This window comes from Girardinichthys multiradiatus, chromosome 18 (genome assembly GCF_021462225.1).
Source record: "Girardinichthys multiradiatus isolate DD_20200921_A chromosome 18, DD_fGirMul_XY1, whole genome shotgun sequence".
Lineage (NCBI taxonomy): Eukaryota > Metazoa > Chordata > Actinopteri > Cyprinodontiformes > Goodeidae > Girardinichthys > Girardinichthys multiradiatus.
The window spans coordinates 48,445,716-48,465,883 of record NC_061810.1 but is presented as its reverse complement, the minus strand read 5'-3'; the positions used below and the strand labels follow the sequence as shown (position 1 = coordinate 48,465,883).

Sequence of the window (20,168 nt, the reverse complement as noted above, 5' to 3'; positions counted from 1 at the left end):
AAAGCAGCAGTTTGGGTTTTATGTCTGCTCACTAACATTTGACTGACCGACATTAAAAGCTGCTGTCATTCCTGACAGAGAGACACAAACAAGTAATGAAAATGGATGATTTCAACTAAATAAAACATATTATGTGGGAATCAGTTCCCATCAAATTTTGAGCTTGGAGCTGAAGCTTGATTTCTCTCTCAGCTCCTGTCTTCTCAAATCAGAACCAGAACGAAAGCAAATAAATTTACAAACAACAAATCCGACCTGAAACTGCAGCATTTTCCTCCAGGATTAGAAATATCGGGATGGTTTGATTTACGCAGAACGTGGAAGATAATTTAGATAATTTAGATTTTCACTTCACAAATGCTGCAGATTTCTTGAAACCACCAAACAGTTTGTGCAATTACAGCAAATCAGCGAATGTCTCCAGGGAGAAGACATTATGCATGCTTCACTGATGAGGTTTAAACAGAGACAGAACTACTGCTCTGGTACAGAGGACAGACATTACTCTGTAGAAACTTTCTAATTATTTAAAACCCCCAGTTTGGTTCACAGTGTCTGCAGCTGATTGATGTGACTCCTCATAACATGAGGTATCAGAACGTCTTCATCCACCTGTTTCAGTTCTGTGCTGCTCTTCCCAGAGACAAAGACCTTATTTTTAGCCGAGCAACAAACAGGCTCACAATCTGCTCAGTCACACTAGATGGTGAGCACACACTCCTTTGCGCAGCTGTATGAACACCAAAGAGAGACAAAGATGTTCCTTTGTGCTTCAGAACGACTTAGACACACGAAGGAGCATGCACGCTGATGTTTGCTACGACACACCGAGGATCTGAATCATTTAACAGACACACTGATGACTGTTGAGCCTCTGCTTCATATTTCAGGCTTTAAAGCAGAAATGATGGTTGAGAAAAATGAAAACATAGCAAACTTTCACAGCGTCCTTTCAGCCAGGGGCCTCCTGTAAAGATTGGCGACTCTTGGACATTAAATGGGGTAGCCAGGAGTATTTATTGGTAGTTAATGTCTCCCTTTGAGCAGACACCATTCAGATCTTTCTTCAGTCTCAGAGAAGTCAGGATGAGAAACCACATTTATTGATAATACGAATTTGCCTCAAGACTAAAACTTCTTCCCACATAAAACATCATAAACCTGAAAAAGGTGATGGCTTTGTTTTTTAATCCACAAACAAATGGATAAAAGCCAATACGTCCATAAATGAAGTTGTGTGTAATAAAATGGGTGGAAAGGGGGGATATGTGCTGAAAATATGAAGATAAGGAGCTGCAGAAAGTAGCTGAAATTCATCAGAAAACAATCCTGGTCTCGATCAGCGCAAATTAATCAGCTCCCCACCAATCTATCACAGCATTTCATCCTTTCTGACGTTATTGCTGTGTTTATCTCCGTGACCTCTTCAGGATCCTTCTAGGTACTCTGATGTACTCCCACTATCCAAAAACCTACAGCTTAGGTCAGCTGGCCACTGTGTGTGTGTACGGTGTTGGTGTGTGATGGACGGGGAACCTGGCCTGGGTGTATCTGCGTATTAACTGCTGGAGAAGAGTCCACACCCCTCCTTGAACCACCACCTTAACGTGGTGGAGGGGTTTGAGTGCTCAAATGATCCTAGAGGCTATGTTGTCTGGGGCCTAAATGCCCCTGGTAGGGTCTCCCATGGCATACAGGCTCTAGGTGACGGGTCAGACAAAGAGTGGTTCAAGAATCCCTCATGAGGACCAAAATATCGAGGCACGTGACGTCGCCCGGTACGGCGGAGCCGGGGTCCCACCCTGGAGCCAGGCCTGGGGTCGGGACTCGTCGGAGAGCGCCTGGTGGCCGGGTTGCTCCTCGCGGGACCCGGCCGGGCCAAGCCCGAACGAGAGATGCGAGACCATCCCCTAGTGGGCCCACCACCTGCAGGGGGAACCGTGAGGGACCGGTGCAAAGAGGATTGGGTGGCGGACAAAGGTGGAGACCTCAGCAGCCCAATCCCCGGATGCTTAGGCTGGCTCTAGGGACGTGGAATGTAACCTCGCTGGGGGGGAAGGAGCCTGAGCTTGTGCGGGAGGTCGAGAGATATCGACTAGAAATAGTCGGGCTCGCCTCCACGCACAGCGTGGGCTCTGGAACCCATCTCCATGAGAGGGGTTGGACTCTCTTCTCCTCTGGAGTGGCCCACGGGGAGAGGCGGCGGGCTGGGGTGGGTTTGCTTGTTGCCCCCCAGCTCAGCCGTCTCGTGTTGGGGTTTACCCCAGTGGATGAGAGGGTTGTATACCTGCGCCTTCGGGTTGGGGAGAGGTCTCTGACTATCATTTCAGCCTACGGGCCGAGTGGTAGTGCAGAGTACCCGGCCTTCTTGGCGTCCCTGTCGGGGTGCTGGATAGTGTCACTCTCGGGGCCTCCATTATTCTGCTGGGGGACTTCAACGCCCACGTGGGGAACGACAGTGACACCTGGAGAGGCGTGATCGGGAGGAATGGCCTCCCCGATCTGAATCCGAGTGGTGTTTTGTTATTGGACTTCTGTGCTTGTCACGGATTGTCCATAATGAACACCATGTTCAAACCCTAGGCAGGAGGTCAATGATCGACTTTGTTGTCGTATCATCAGACCTTCGGCCACATGTTTTGGACACTCGGGTGAAAAGAGGGGCTGAGCTGTCCACTGATCACCAGCTGGTGGTGAGTTGGATCCGCTTGGGGAGGAGAAAGCCGGACAGACTTGGCAGGCCCAAGCGCATATTGAGGGTCTGCTGGGAACGCCTGGCGGAGCCCTCGGCCAGGGATGTATTAAACTCCCACCTCCGGGAGAGCTTCGACCAGATCCCGGGGGATGTTGGAGACATAGAGTCCGAGTGGACCATGTTCTCCGCATCTATTGTCGATGCTGCTGCCCGTAGCTGCGGCCGTAAGGTCTGCGGTGCCTGTCGCGGCGGCAATCCCAGAACCCGGTGGTGGACACCAGCAGTAAGGGATGCTGTCAAGCTGAAGAAGGAGTCCTATCGGCTGTGGTTGGCTTGTGGGACTCCTGAGGCGGCTGACGGGTACCGTGAGGCCCGGGCTGTGGCAAAGGCAAAAACCCGGGCCTGGGAAGAGTTCGGTGAGGCCATGGAGAAGGACTACCGGTTGGCCTCGAAGCGATTCTGGCAAACCGTCCGGTGCCTCAGGAGGGGGAAGCAGTGCTTCGCCAACACTGTTTATAGTGGGGGCAGGAGACTGCTGACCTCGACTGAGGACATTATCGGGCGGTGGAAGGAGTACTTCGAGGATCTCCTCAATCCTGCCATTATGCATTCCGTGGTGGAAACAGAGGCTGGGGACTCGGGGTTGGACTCTTTCATCACCCAAGCTGAAGTCACCAAGGTGGTTAAAAAGCTCCGCGGTGGCAGGGCTTCGGGGTTGGATGAGATCTGCCCTGAGTACCTCAAGTCTCTGGATGTTGTTGGGCTGTCATGGTTGACACACCTCTTCAACATTGCGTGGCGGTTGGGGACAGTGCCTCTGGACTGGCAGACTGGGGTGGTGGTCCCCCTTCATAAGTGTGTTCCAACTACAGGGGGATCACACTCCTCAGCCTCCCTGGTAAGGCCTACACCAGGGTATTGGAGAGGAGAGTCCGACCGATAGTCGAACCTCGGCTTCAGGAGGAGCAGTGTGGTTTGTGTGTCTGGAGCTGAGCCAAAAAGCAAAGCTCTCAATTTACCGGTCGGTTTATGTTCCTACCCTCACCTATGGCCATGAACTTTGGGTCATGACCGAAAGAACGAGATCCCGAATACAAGCGGCTGAAATGAGCTTCCTCCGTAGGGTGGCCGAGCACTCCCTTAGAGATAGGGTGAGGAGTTCGGCCATCCGGGAGGGGCTCGGAGTAGAGCCGCTGCTTCTCCACATCGAGAGGAGCCAGTTGAGGTGGCTCGGGCATCTATACCGGATGCCTCCTGGACGCCTTCCTCGGGAGGTGTTCCAGGCACGTCCCACCGGGAGGAGGCCGAGGGGACGGCCCAGGACACGCTGGAGGGACTATGTCTCTCGGCTGGTCTGGGAACGCCTTGGGCTCCCCCTGGAGGAGCTGGAGGAGGTGTCTGGAGAGAGGGACGTCTGGGCGTCTCTGCTGAGTGTGCTGCCCCTGCGACCTGGTCCCGGATAAGCGGAGGACGACGAGTACGAGTACGACGAGTACGAGAAGAGTCCACATTTAACCCAATTATAATTTGTTCAGTAAAGGAGGTTTAAAATTAGACGTTTGACACTTTCTGACCCAATGTCTGGTTTGAAATTCATTTAAAGTTATGATGAAACATTTCGGGATGGCAGCAAAAACAGCAGAAAACTGACTTTGACCCAAACCTGAAGCTCTAACTGCTGTCAGGTTTAAAAGCTGAATATTCCTGCATTGTTTCAGGTGGACCCCCTCTAACATGACTGTTAAAAGTGATGAAGAACGGGAAAATCAGGGACAGGTGACAATTTACGATTTACGACGTGGGAAAACCAGGCAGGATTATAAATAAAATCTAACCTTCAGGTTTTCTAGCTGAAGAAAAGACAAAACAGCTTCTGGGAGAAGATATAAAAAGTTCAGCAAGAGTTCTGATGCAGGAGATCTGGGAAATGAGCAGCTAAACAAACACATTTTATTTCTAACAATATTCTTGCTCCCTTTTCAGAAAAGTGAAGATAATTTCTTCCCTGTGCAGATTCTGTTTAACCTGAGTGCTCCTGTCTGGTGATCACAGGACATTCAACTAAAGGCAACCACAGTTAGAAGCTCACAGATGACACCATGTCAAAGGGAATAATGATGGAGAGCATGCAGTTTTTATTCCTCCATCTGAGGAGAAGAGAGGCTTTCTCCAAGCCAGGAGCCACAGCTTGGGTTGGCTTCATTAAAAGTCTAATAGCAGCTATCAGCTCCACAGGATCAGGAGTCTTTAACCTTTTCCAAGCTTGGATTTCCCCAAGCTCCATTCAGCTTCATTAAAACACACTAGGTTACTTCTTCACAGCTCAATGCCAACCAAACAAGAAGGTCAAACCACCAACCAGCTCATTAACCAGCTGACATTTGAGAAAAATTTAATATTTCCCCCCTCCAATACAAAGACTCATTAAAACACATCAGTCCAATGGAAGACCAGAACATCTGTAACATCAGTGAAGACATCATTATCCACCTTGGAGAAGTCAATAAACTCATAATTTAGATAACTTCTAAAATTCATTCAAGTCACAGTTTAAATCTGTTCAACTTGAATTTAAAGCAGATGTTCACACTAAATATCACTTTATTGGTATAAAATGTTTGTAAATGTCAACATTTTCTTCTGCTCTGGTAAGAACTTTATTCTCTGTTAGTATTTTCTGTATTTTTTCAGACAAATCCTTTTATTTTTGGAGGAGTGATACATCTCCAGTGCTTTCAGCTGTTTTCCATCACTGATGTTGACCCAGAAGGTCCCATCTGAGGGAACGCTATGATTTGACAGGATGTAAATATAGCATGCATGCATTAGCTGAACTTTCTGCATGTTTAAAGTTATGAATCATTTAAAAAGCTTTTCTAATGTCATCTATTAACCTTTACTGGAGGACAACAAGCGTAGGTTTGGATAGGACGCTTCCATTTGTTGCAGAACTTCAAAGCCCTTTTTAAACCTGCTCATATAAATGGGACATAGGTTTTAACGGATGGCGTACAGCTGAATGCAACCTAGTTGAGTCATGTGACATTAACTTCGATTAATAAATATTCAGGTTCAAACAACTCAAACAAACTACCTGAGTTTAACGTTTGGAGCCTGCTGCCTGATCTCTGAGGAGGAAAACATCTCAGAACATAAACCCCGGGTTCTGCTGGGGGCACTTGATGATTCTGCTTCGTTTCAACTTTAGTTTTTCAACAGATTCAACCTGGTTGAAGGTTTGTTTCTGTGGAAAAAAACCTGCTGATAATTAACATGATTTGGGTTATAATCAATAATAAGAATCTCACAGCCTTTACTAACTTCTTTGAATATTATTCTAGCGTCTATGTGTTGCCCTGTGATGGACTGTGGACCAGGGGACCCATCCAGGGTTCATATAATGCACCCCCCCATCCCACAACCCTGGGGTAGATTTAGACAATGGATGGATAAGTGGTGACATCACTGTCTGTCTGTTATCTATGACTGTTAAATTGAAACAAAAGGTGTATAAAGACATTTCCATGTATCATAGTCCTTAGACAGAATAGGTTGGTACCGGTACCAGATTGCAGAGAAGGCCGGAGATGTGCTTCGACCAGTAGAAGCTCAAGAATTAGTCCCTAAACGGTAAATTTACATCTGTGATGTGTTTCATTCTAATTTTGGACATCATGAAAATAGATAAGTTTAAAAAAAATGTCAATCAGTGCATCGACTTTGCATTGTTTCTGTTTAACTGTATATAAAAGGTCAAAACATCTTATCGTTCTGCTGATCCCTGGGCTGCAGGGACACCAGCGTTAGCTCCAACTAACAGACAGGATCCCTCTGAAGGCGTCTGTCTTGAGGCGTTGCTGTGTATGATAGGTTGGTCTCCTTCAAACTGCTGATGAGGATGCTCCAGGAAGAGGACCCCAGGCCGTGTCTCCTGGAAGTAGACTGACCTCTGTTTTCCATCTGGACATCAACTTCCTGTCTCCTAGTGTGAGCTGAACTCATGATGAACAATATAAGAGATGAAAATATGTCAGTCCATTATTTCTATAACCTGCAGACACCACAGCGTCCTGCCAGTGGGACGAGTCTGAAACATCTCCATTGTCCATAAGGCATCATTACCAGATGATGCCTTTAAATTACACGTTCCAAACCATGTAATTTAGTGTTTACAGCTTCCTGTGAACTGCCCCATGAAATGAGAATGAAATATCAATTATGAATTTAAAACGTTCAGATGTTCGCTGCTGTCTCATTCAGGAAAGATTATTGTATTCATCTCTAAAGCGTCTCCATATAATCTCAATATAACCGTATTACCTGAAGGGCTCTCAGTGCTGTGCTGGTGGTTCTGTTAATAACTCCTGAACTCCATCAGATGCAGTGGAGTTCATCTAATCACAGAACTGCTCAGCTGCTTCGTCCTGCAGCCAAACAGCCAGAACATTTCAATCAGCGGATGTAACATGGTTAAACACAAAAACAAATTAAGAAACAAAAATATTAGAAAGTAAATAGAAATACACAAAGAACCAAGAAGTTAAAGTTAAATATTCTCAACATCTTTATCTAAGGCTGTAAGACTGTTTCATAATTATTTTTATACAGTTTGAGTTTTTTTTTGGTTCTATGTCAAACAGAGAGGACAACTGGCTGTTAGCCTCTACAGATGCTTGTAACTCTGACCCTGAAGAGCTATCATAGTTTTTGAACCAGTCTGAACCACATCTGATTGTCTCTGTTTCTAATGCAGCTAGACAGGAACTTCCTGCATTGTACAGAGAGTCTTTTACCCTCGCTGGAAAACCGATGAAACCTCCGTTCTCTCTGGGAAAACACAGCAATGGGGCATTTTTGGCATTAGGCAAATTTTTTATATAGTGGAAAGAAAACAGGGATTCTCTGTTTTCCCAGAAATATTGATACAATCTGTTCTTGTTCTCATGAACCTGATATTGTGTCTCGTCTCCTGAGCTGGAGGCACAACCACACCACATGATTGACAGTTTTAGAAAGACATTGACAAACCAGAAACAGATCTGAATTTTGCTTTTATTAAATAACTGATGCTGTGATGATTACAAATCTAACAGAACTGTCCAACTGTTAGATGGCTTCTTTTTCCTCTGAAATGGCAGTCCAAGGTCTCCCAGGCTGGATGGGTTCTGGTCCACTGAGACCATCTGTCTTCTGTCACATTGTTACTGGTGGGTCACCTTCCATGCTCAGTAATCAACCCAACAATGGGCTGTGAGACCCGGCATCCACTCAGCTGTGCAGCCGAGACGTCAGTCAATAACGTGATGAATTATTTTTGTCATGCAGTCGTACATCATCTGATTTCTCACTTTGCTGTCTCTATGAGAAGGCCCCTCATTACCACCACTGATGTTTAGAGAAGCAAAAGCAGTTCATACAGCAGGTCCCTCACCTGCTGCCCTGTTCTCCGTCTCACAACGTCAACCAATGAGGTGTGAATGAGAGATGAAGCTGAGCATAGCGGTGAGGCAGACTGACATGGGCCTAAACAAGTTTGAAAGATGCACAATGAATGATGTCCCAGAAAAAACCAGGAAGAGCCAATGATCTGGTTCTGATGCTGAGGAGAAAAGCCCCAGGCATTTATCTGCCACGAGTCTGTCTCTAAATCACAACAAAGTCTCATTCGCTCTCCTTCAAACGATGTCACAACCTCCATCTGAGCCACTTTGCTCTGGTCATCTCTTCTCCTGGCAGAGAGCCGTGACCGTCTGATACCAGGATGTGACTTCTCCCTCTGGGCTGGACTTTGAAGCTCTGCAGAAGTTTTATCAAACACACTCAGGACACTAAATCAACACTGGATCTACAGGTATTCCTCCACCTCAAACCTTTTCCCAAAATGTCTCAGAGATTTAATATATGACAAAGTTCTGTGTGATAGGAGGAAAATTATACAAGATTTAAACACTTCTTCCAAATTTCCAACTGCAGGTCTTTTGGGGTTTGTCTCCACCAGCTTCGAACACCTAATGACAGAAGTTTCTTCTTCATGTTCAATTGGGTGGAGTTATCTGAGAACATCAGTTTTCAAGTTTTTTCACAGATTCTAAGTTCAATTTATGTCTGGACTTTGACTAGACCATTCTAACCTATGAATCTGCTTTGATCTAAACCATCCATTGTATCTCTGGGTGTATGTTCAGGGTGGTTGTCCTTCTGGAAGGTGAACCTTCACCCCAGTCTCAGGTTTAGCAGCATCCATCAGGTTTTCTTCAAGGATTGTCCAGGATTTAGCTTCATCCATCTTCCCATCCACTCTGACTAGCTTACCTGCCCCCATTAAAGAACCCCCCCCCACCACCTCAAATGTGGGAAGGGTGTGTTTGGAGTGGTGTGCAGTGCTAGTTTTCCTCCACACATTATCTGTAATGTCAGTTTAGGTATAGTCACCTCTTAAATTCTTCCGCCTGAGCTGTGGATCTCTGCAGCTCCTCCAGACATACCATGGACCTCTTGGCTGCTTCTCTGATTACTGCTCTCCTTGTCCAGCCTGTCGGTCTAGGTGGACCTCCATGTCTTGGTAGGTTGATATTTGGTCCATTCTCTCTCCAGGTTTGGATGAAGGATTGAACAGAGCTCTGAGAGATCTTCAAAGCTTGGGATGTTGTTGTAGAAGCTAACCCTGATTTAAACCACTACAGAACTTTCTCTCTGACCTGTCTGCTGTGTTCCCTGGTCTTCATGACTCTCGATGTTCTTTAATGTTCTCTGGAGAACCTACAAACAACAGTGAGGCCAGCTAACAGCTACAGTTACACCCAGCTGGACTCTGGTTACTGCCTATGTAGGCAGTTAGCTGAACTGGATTTTTATTTAGAGGTATCAGGCTGGGTCGGGATAATAGAAATGCACAGAAAGACTGTGAAGAAGCTAAAGCGTTGTGAATAATTTTGCAAGGCATTGTAATGAGCTTACGTAGTCTAATTATAATCAATATTCCACCAATAAGCAATAAATTGCTCATTTAGTGAATTTCTTTCCAGATTATAGAATTTCTGTTTTATATCCAAGGAGAAAGAGACAAATGTGGGAACTTCTAGGACGTTCCCTGTTTGAGATCTGCTGTTTCACGTTTCTCTGCATCAATCTGCTCAGGGTGGAACAGCAGCAGCAGTGTCCTTGAGCTGCTTGCACACATGCAGAGTTACAGTCCTGCTGGTGTATGAGCAGACCGCTGTACAATAAAAATAACAACTGAGACACTTCTCACTTTCCCCCTGAGTGACATGAAAATATAACCAAAATCAAGGCACAGATGCAATCTTTACCCTGTTTTATTGCAGCAGGGCAGCAGGTCGTTCAGACAGGGACCGAACACAGATTACATTTCAGGCCCAGTTTCAGCATTTTAAGTCTTTGGTTTCATATAGATTACTGAACAAAGATGTGATGAAAATATTTTTTGTATGACATCTTTGGCAGTTTTAATCAGATTTCTTTTATCGGATTTAACAACATTCCAATGAAAGATGTTGGAAACCATCAACCCTAAAAGGCTGTGTTCACACTGCACGCAAATGTGACCCATATCCGACTTTTTCATGCCAGTCAGAACGGCCCAATTCCAATCATTTCCCATCCAGGAAAAAGATGGGAATTGAGCATAAAGACCTTCAGTGTGAACGTAGCCTTAGATGTGCTGGTGAAAGGAGAAGAATGGTCCATTAGTCTATTTAGTGGATCCAAAGTCTAACTTATGTTCTTGAAAACAGTGAAGCAGGATAACACTGAGCAAAGCAGCATTAGGATCCATTACAGAAAGGAAAGCAACATTCTTTCAGTTCGTTTCCCACAGTGGTATGGCTGAATTTAAACCAGACTAAGCTCTCAGCGTTCTCTGAAATATGCAGCTGACTGACATTTACTGCTAATGTCAGCTCAAGTAAAAAAGTAAAGGAGCTCCCAGAGAAGCAGAGAACTGGATGCTGACTCCGACTCTTCCTCGTTCCTCTCGGCTCCTTTAGCTTTGACTAATTTGGTTGTTAAATATGAAACCAGACAGTTGTTTGTCTATTAGCGCCACTAATCACACAGAACCACCCGTGTCAATAAAACTCATTAAATGAAAAGAGCGCTGCGTTAACGGGGCCCTGCCCTGCTCATCAGCACAGCCAGGTTCAATTCATCACAGCTGCATTCATGATACATCATCATCATTATCTTATTAAAGCAGGACACATGGCTGTATGGAATGATCTCGGTTTCATTTAGCCGTCTAGATAGCCGTCACGTATAATTATTACATTTTACTTATGTTAATGTTACTTACAAAAACTACTTATTTTTATTTTGATCAGAAATCAGAAGCTTACTACAGGAGGTCGAGTTTTTATTGGTGTTCAGCTCCAACAGGGTAAGACAAGAACAACAAGCCAAAATACCAGAAAGGTTCATGTTTTTGCAACCGAAAATACTTCCAAACACAACCCAGGAAAGAGATTGTTAGGGCTCTTTCAGCCAGCTGACTGGTCACATGCAGCAACCACGGTGGGAGGAGCTACTCAGAGGAGATACTGTTCTCTGAGGCACTTTACTAACATCTAACTAAAAGCTCTTTAAACTACAGGAACTGGATGATGGGATGGTGAAGAGGTTTGAAAACCTTCATAGCAGAAAATTGTCACTTTGTCAATCTATAAATTATAAGCAGGTATGAACAGGAGATGCATAAACATCCATAAAAATCACCTGGAAACGCTCACTGTCTTTATCTAAGGACTTTAACAACATTTTATAATAATAAAAGAAATGCTATAACAATCCAGTGTATGAGTTGTACTTGAATGCGCCATAGAAGCTTCTCTCTAGTCAGAAGTTTTCTTCTCCGGCCAGTACCAGGCTGTGATTCCATGTCTGCTGTGAAGAACCTTTCTCCATCATCGCTGTAGCTGAATGTTCCCCAACAGCAGATGTTTCTGGTACCTGTGGGTCCTTTCTGCTTTGTTTTGGTACCACTCTTTGAGGTTGTGATGCAGAACGTAGAACCGTGCACATAAACGTTCAGCATCCATTGCCGCCCCACTCTGCGTCACATTCACCCATTCAATCCAGGTCCAGTTGGCTAGTCCAAGCTCAGTGTGTTCGCCGAGGAGATCTGGGCATGTTCTGGGAGAAGCTGTGACCCAGAGACCAACAGCTAGTTGAGCTCCAGCAGTTGTTATCATAGAGTAGCTGCCAATAGCAGACCTGGAGCTCCGTGCAGCCAGGACCTCCAGATGGTTGGGTTACCCCAGACCTGCTGGGTGACGTCTCCCTCAGATGTTCATCAAAACCTGTCTGTGATTCCAACACATCCCTTAGAAAATAGGGCAGCAGGCAGCTCCATAATTAAAAACGTGGTTGGAGGAAGACCAACGAACAAACAGATGTCAAGATCATTCTGGGGGTGATGAGATCACATCTCACCAAAACCTCCTGGCTGAAGATAACCACTTATTCCAGCTTGAAGCCAGTAAAATCCATGACTCTCACCCTAACCCGGTTCTGACCAGTGGTCCATGGTAAGCTGCTGGAGGTCTACATGGTGTCTGGGCTGTAGAGATCAGGAATGTTTTGGGGCTCTGACCTGGACAGAATGAGGTGAGATTTTAGGACCAGTTTATAATCGGACTGAGTTGAACTTTACATAATCTGAGTTTATCTGAGTTGAATTAATTTGGACCAAATTATGTTTCATGTAACTGGACCAAACAAACTGGACCTTCATGTCGTGTAAAATACCTTCAGAAGTTGTTTGCAGGGACATTGAAACATTGAACAGAATTTTAATTTAAACTAAAGTTTATTGAGAAACCTGGAAGTGAGACAAAGTTGGCGCTGTTTGTTTGAGCTTTTTAAGTCTCCCACGTGTTTGTGATTAATGTTGTTCCTTTGACCTCCTCATTGATTTTCTCTGGATGTGAGTCCTGCTCAAACAAAGTGACTCAGATGGTATTTCTGCAAAGATGTTTCTGACATTTTAAAGACAACTTTAAATTATTGTTCCTATCAAGAACTCTATGGATTTGAAATGCATTTTCATTTTTTTATTCAACACTTTCAAGTAAAGCATGATAATCTGTGCAGATATAACAGAGCAGGATAAAAACAGCTTTGACTGGCTAATTGGACTAATGCAGTATGTGCCAGCTGAACTGTGGTGAGGTGTGTGTGTGTGTGTGTGTTATTGTCAGATATCAGCATGTTGATGCCAGATGTGTCACTTAGTGTTTTAAAGCCTATTAACAGTGTCATATATGATCATGTGCAGCTGAACAGACAGTGAAGCTGACAGCATGGAGCTTCCAGCTGCGGATACTAAGCTGGAGCTTCAGATGTGGCAGAGCTGATCCGTAGAAGGAGGCCGCCTCTTCCTTAGCTTCAGCATTTTCTCTCCAGGTAGTTGCTGAACCATTGGGATCTGACAGGGAAAATGCACTCTGGGGTTCATCAAGAAGAACACTGATTCAGTCGGTTCGTCCAAAACGGCTGAATGGTGAGTTGATTTTTGTAAATGGAAAAAACAGGAAAGTCCTTCCTCCTAGACAGACAGTGAGGGCTTCCTTTTCCTGCAAAGAGTTTTTGATCAGTTTTAAAATGTAACCAAAGAAACATTTAATTTCTCAAAGAAGTCAAATCTGAAAGAACCCAACAACCCAAATTACAATTAATTGTAGATTACATAGAATATTACGGTCGTCTTGTAAGCCTAAGTAAGAGGCTGAAATGACTCTATTTGTAGCCTAAACTATATTTGGTAACAAATGAAATATATCATTTTATCATTACCTCAGTCCTGTGTTTCAGTCACTAATAATGTGGAGATCAATTTAGAAAAAAGCAACTAAATATAATAAAAGTCACCAACTCGAGGTAAAAACGTATCTTCGTTAGCCATATCGTCTATTAAGTAAAAGAACTCACAGAAAATGTCCAGAACAACAAACCTAATTACCAAAATAGGGCTCTCAAAGATATTACATAAACTTTATCCAAACTCAGCTTCTGATGATTCTCACTGCTTAGTTTACATCTGTTCTTAACATTACTCACAAACTGACCATGCCCCTAGAGGCGAGTTCAAAATCCGCATCACCTTCCTGCCTTCAGAACATTATCATACATTCAGTAGCGTAGTCACAAAATCCAAAATAAAGGTAAATAAACCAGATAATGTGTGCCATGGTTACATTCAAAATCATCCAAACACTCTGGGGAGAGGGAGGGTGTTGTCCCAGCGGTGCCACTGATTCTGGACTAAAATGACCTGTTGCTTATGAGTTCACCTGAGCTAAATTTCTAGAAACGGGACTCAGTGCATCATTGTGCTCTACTTTCTATCCCTGGTTGTGGATATCCTGTTCATCCTGGTCATCTGCGTGCAGCTGCTGGTCATCCTTCCCTTCCTGTTGGCAGACAGACACACTACCTCCTCTGAACCTGACTGCTCTTATGTCTAGGCAAAACACTCGGTATGAACAGTTTGTTCCTATAGTTAGAACAGAACCGGGTAAGAGAGCATTAAAAGATGCTGCCCCCACAGCCTGGAAGACTCAGTCCATATTGATGGAGCTAATGACACTTGTTGAGCGGGGTTAGTGATGTTTTACTAATACATTTTATTATTTTCTGCCTTTAAAACTGTATGAATGTGACTGTAGGAATTTCGTTGTTACTTGGTGAGGCTCCCTTGCTGGGTCCCTCTTGGAAAAGACATTTTAAATCTAAATGAGGTTTTATCTGGATAAATAGAGGTTTATTATACCACTATGTCAACCTAAGGTAACTCACTTTATCTGAAATAAATCACTGGTGTCGCTCTATTGGTTCTCTTCTCACCTCTGGAGCATTTTATTGGCTGTTACATTTTAAAGTGGTAGCAAATCAATTGACCCTTTCTTGATTGATACATTTCTCTGGAAAATATGGCTTTAAAGTTTATGTCATCTTCCCTGACTGTTTCCTGGCTCAAATTTCTTCATAAAGGCTTTCTGAGTTGCCAACCTTTCACTACAAATAAACAATGTCCCTCTTACATCACTACGTACTGGGACGCGCATGAAGGCAGCATGATATTAGCATGTCCAGTAAGCTCTGCTCAGTAAAGGAGGAGAACGTGTCCATCAGAGCAAAACAACAAAAAAGGTTTGTTCTTTAATTTATAAGTTCACAATAGAGCTGAGATTAGTGTGTTGCCTTCCTTTCACTGCCTTCTGTTGTGTCTGAGACAAAGAGACACTGCATTTGATGGACAGTTAAAACTCCAACCAGAAACATGTTTACCATCAAAAATGCGCTCTGTTTCATCCTGATTGGAAATACTCCAGTTCTGCTTTCCTGGACTTTTTGGACAAACATTTTTTCACATCCATGAGCTCTAGAAACCACAGTATGTCCTCAGTGTGGATGAACTTTGAGTTCATTTCCAAAGAAACTTTAAAACTAATAAAAAACTAATTTGTAATTTGAAACATTCAGCAATTTGATATTAATCAGGTTCTGGTCATCTGTACGACCGAGTGTGGAAGAAAGTTACGGAGACTGTATTCTGCCACCTCTTTTTCAGCGTTATATCTGCGTGTGTGTGTGTGTGTGTGTGTGTGTGTGTGTGTGTGTGTGTGTGTGTATGTGTGTGTGTGTGTGTGTGTGTGTGTGTGTGTGTGTGTAGGTGAGTATTACAAGGCTGTGTAAATGGCATCAGAGATGAAAATGATGAGAACGACCATCAGCAGCAACAAGAGCAACATTATCACTGAGGTCCAATCTTAACCTCCACTCAGTGTCTGATTAAGTAAAGCTTCAGGTGCATCACCAGCTAGGTGTGCAGATCCTTTCTGGGCAGGATGGCACTGGGTGACGCCTCGGTCATGTGACCGCGGTGGAATATGTAAAAATGCAACGTCTCTGAGAATCTGCAGGAATTCCTCTGCAGATGATCCACAATGAAATGCTTTTACTATCCCTCATCCTGAAGCAGCTGGTCACAGAATATGGACTAATTTAATGATCTGCGTCAGCTTTTACAAATGAAAAGATCCTGCAACAGGTTTTCCTCCTGAATATATGGCAATCATCTTAACAAGAGACAATCAGAGCGAGAAGCCATCCCGGCACGGGCAAACGTTGAATGATTCATCAGGATTAATGGTACAGAACAGTTGCAGAACACTGTGAAAAGTTTAAGTAAGAAAATATCAGATGGTGAAAGCAACAATTAAATGTGACATTTAACAAATGTTAGCAGCTGAGTAAAAGGAAGCATTAGTTCAGTAAAAGCCCAGCACAGACAGTACAGGTGAGGCTAAACTCTAAACTCAAAGTTCATTTTGATCTCACCTACTGGATCTTGTACCGCTGCAGTTCTGCCACACTGACGGTCACTCAGCAGATCCTCAGACTGCTGAAGGACTCAGTAGGTCTCTGCATTAGGACTGGCTAATTATGCTAATCTTTATCTTTATCTGGAAACCAAACATTGGCAAAAGAACTGTGATGTGTGGTGTTAATTTCTGATGATGTTTGCATACTAAAAACACTGACGATGTGGTGAGGACTGTTCCTTCGGTCATTTAAACTATTAGTTCAATGAAAACAACAATAAATATCGAGACTGAAATCAGTTAACTGCTAAAGGGAGGATGGTATAACAGCACAGCTGAATCAATGGGTGCAGTGAAGGAGCCAATTGGATCATGTAACAAACACCAGCTGTGTCTGGTCAGGGGTCGATGCTCTAAGGTATCCAGGGATCCCTTTAAAACCTGTTCTTCTCAGAAACGTCAATGGTGTGTGCTAGGTACATTATTTATGTTTCCCATGCTAGGCTAAACTGTTTACATCAAGACACGCTGCTATGCAACGCACCATCTTCGAGGCTACCTTAATGCTCACCCTCTACCGATGATCCACATAGCCCTGTCTTTTAGTGTTTAACCCTTTCTCTCTCCTAGACATGGCTACTGACTGAGCTTCTACTGTAACTAACTCTATGTGCTCTCTTTCAGACTCTAACCTTGAAAACTGGCTCAGAGTTGATCTGTTCTTTCTTTCTAGGTGAAACGACTAAAGGAGCTACATCCATTAACATTTACTTTTCCTTCCATAGAAAGTACTCCTGGATCAGTGCTTCTTTGTTCTCTTTGTGTCTCTGCTCTGTTCTCTCAAACCCCCAGTCGGTCGTGGCAGATGGTCGCTCACACTGAGCCTGGTTCTGCTAGAGGTTTCTTCCTGTTAAAAGGGAGTTTTTCCTCTCCACTGTCGCTACATGCATGCTCAGTATGAGGGATTGCTGCAAAGTCAACACCAGTCACTGTCCACTGTCTCTACATGCTCATCCAGGAGGAGTGAATGCTGCAAGTCACTGACTGGATGCAATCTGCTGGGTTTCCTTAGATAGAAAAACTTTTTATCCAATTTGAATAAATAACTGAATCTGACTGAACTGTTCAATGGTTACAATTAATAGAAATGTATGAACCTGACTGTTGTGAAGAGCCTTGAGACAACATGTGTTGTGAATTGGCGCTATATAAATAAAACTGAATTGAATTGAATTCATGCGCCACCTCCGATGTACATCGCCGTTTAGTCTTATTTTTTGTGTTTGTGAGGTTCTGACTTTATACAGTGGGATATGTATTCACACTATCTTACCAAAAGTACTGGGTCCCAGCACCAGATCAATGAATTCTGGTGGTCCAATTACTTCCATAGCTGCAGGTTTGGAGAAGAAGGTGTGTTTCCCTTCATTGCAATAAATATCACAAACATTTTAACTCCACACTGCTCAACCCTATTCTGCAGAACCTCATTTTGCTTTAAATTCATTCACAGATAACAGATTAGGAAACCCAGAACACTCATGGAACTGGTGCTGGAACAGACACCAGTGATGTCACTGGTTTGGGATGTGAAAAGATAACAGTTTAGAGGAAAATTGTCAGAGCACACAAAAACTGTCAGTTAAAACACTGACAATTTATTTAAACAAAGCAATGAAACACCCATTCTGATTTCCCTTATTTGTATTTATATTCAAAACACGCATTTTACCTGACTGGTCCAACAAACATAAACTTATTTAAAATCAAAGTTTTCAGCCTGAGTCTCAGATCAGCAGCAACATTAAACAAAAATAAGAAGAACATCTCTTGTTTCTGCGGTGAATTCCTAGAAATGATCATGAAAAACTGCAGCTATTATCCTACTTTAAGAAACTTAAACGTATTTCTGACATTTTTCACACCAGCCTTACTGGAAACTGTCTTCATAGTCTCATCACTTCATTGCAAATCTTTCATTTGTTTCATTGGCATTGGAAAACAGAATGGCAATCACCTTCCTACATGTTAAACACGGCAATAATTTTATCAACAACTAAACTGAGCTGCTATGGACGCTCACGCACCACTGTGCATCACTGCTACAGAACCCACAAATCTGTGACCCAAAACATCTGCAAAATGACAGAAATGAGCCAACAATAACATCACTTAATGTCCCTCTGGTAACATGTTTTGCTGGAGCTGACAGTTCCTGACCTATTATCTGATTAATTTGATGGTGATGTTACAGAAAAAACAAGGTATCCAGTCACGATGCAGCAGAACACTGTGACTTCCACCCACTTACCCTAGTATACATGCACTGTTCAGAATGGGAGCACATCGGAAGACACACAGATACTCTAAAAGATATTACAGATGTTAAAGTTCTACATAATCCTCTTCAATTAATGAGTGTTCTTCTTTATTTAATTACACCAACACGGAAAGACAGGCAGCCTGCTGCTATGGCATGTCTTTACCAGTGACATGCTAATTATAGTGTGAGTTTCTACCAACAACTGAAAATCTATAAATACATTTAAGCACTAACATATGACCTATGTTTTAGAAAATTCTATGTCATAGTATGACATCCTTGGACTTGGTTTGTGTTTTTGTATTAACTGTTCTTAGGTCTATGGTTTCCTTTATTGTTAATTAGTTCCACCTGTCCCTTATGCCTCCATGTCTCCTTGCCACACCTGTTCTTAGTTCCTGTGATTACCTGCCTTTGTTTTCTCCTTGTATATCAGTTGGTCTGTGATCTTTGTTCCCTGCTGGTTCCTCCGTCACTATTCCTCGTTCACTACCCTTGTTTATGCTCAGTTTTGTTACGTTACAGAACTATGTACACATGTAAATTTTTGGCTCGACTCATGTTTGTACTTGTTGGATTATGTTACGTTTTGGAGACCTTTAATTAAAGAAAAGTCTTCCTCTCATCATGCGGCTGCCAAGCTCTTATCTGCACTTTGGTCCGATCCAAACCCAGAACGTGATATTCTATATCATGGCAATTTGTATTGCTGTTTTATATCTCAACCCTTTGAAAATCATATTACCGTCAACAAAGGCAGTATTAGAGCCTTATATTTGGGTCATTTCTAGATGTACTTTCAGGTTTTTCTAACTGTTGAGCTACTCCAGAAGCATTTCATTAACTGATTATTTAACTGTTTAATTTCCACAATAACTTTCAAATATGTTAAATCTATGATCCCTGTGTTATGTATGAGGATCATGGTGAAAGAGGTTCACTTTTTTTCTGTCTCACCTCCACTGCTTCCAGCTTAGTTTTCTATCTTAGGACATTAACTGAGGGCTGAAGCTTCAAGCCCTAAAACTATCAGGTTGCACTGAGGGATTTTTCTTCCTGATTTTGTTTGTTTATGAGCAGGAGATGGAGCAGAGATGTTTGCAGAGAAGCTGCAGCTTCTAACTCCTTTCTGACTATCCTGCAGCTCAGTAACTAAAAGGACAACACAGATGATTTTAATTTGGATGATTAAAACAGAATCGGGATTTTTTTTGGAAAGAGGAACATGGTGAATAATACAACCTGAATTTATTTTGATTTTATGGTTGGAAAAATGTGAAAAGTGCTCACTCAGTTTTTTTCATTCAGGAGGAGTGAATGGTGCAAGTCACTGACTCAATGAAATCTGCTGGGTTTCCTTTGATTGGAAAACTTTGTAACCAGTTTGAATAAACTGAATTTGACTGAATTGTAGGATCAATTGTAATTCATGAGCCCGACTAACTTGTAAAGTGCCTTGAGACGGCCTACATTGTGAATTGGTGATATATAAATAAACTGAATTAAATGTACATTTATTATGATAAATGTATATTATGTATATTATGTATATGTATATTATTATTTAATTATGTGAAATGAATGGTGGTGAACCATAAACTTTGAACATAGTTCAGCCAGGTTAAAGTGAATCTGAGTTTATGTTAAGGATTAACTATGACAACGCTGCTGGTCCCATTCAGTGTCCTTCTTACAGACGTCTCTGCATTCTGAAAAGCTGATACAGTCATTCTTATTCATCAATGCTCTGCTCTGTAAGGCATTACGACTGTAAGCCAAGTGCTAAACAAATTGAACAGATTTATAAGCA

The 20,168-nt window shown here is 43.0% G+C and overlaps 1 protein-coding gene across 8 annotated transcripts in view; it reads right to left on the bottom strand.

Moving 5' to 3' along the window:
* The window catches only part of si:cabz01090165.1 (uncharacterized protein LOC100333421 homolog), a 387,003-nt gene that overhangs the window by 285,727 nt on the left and 81,108 nt on the right, over window positions 1–20,168 (bottom strand). Inside the window, exon 1 of one of the 8 annotated variants that reach the window (XM_047391966.1) lies at window positions 5,790–5,880. The exons of the other annotated variants lie outside the window; for them this stretch is intronic. The gene's annotated coding sequence lies outside the window, so the exon portion shown is untranslated. Of the gene's footprint in view, window positions 1–5,789; window positions 5,881–20,168 lie in introns of those variants that run through there. 8 annotated transcript variants of the gene reach the window in all.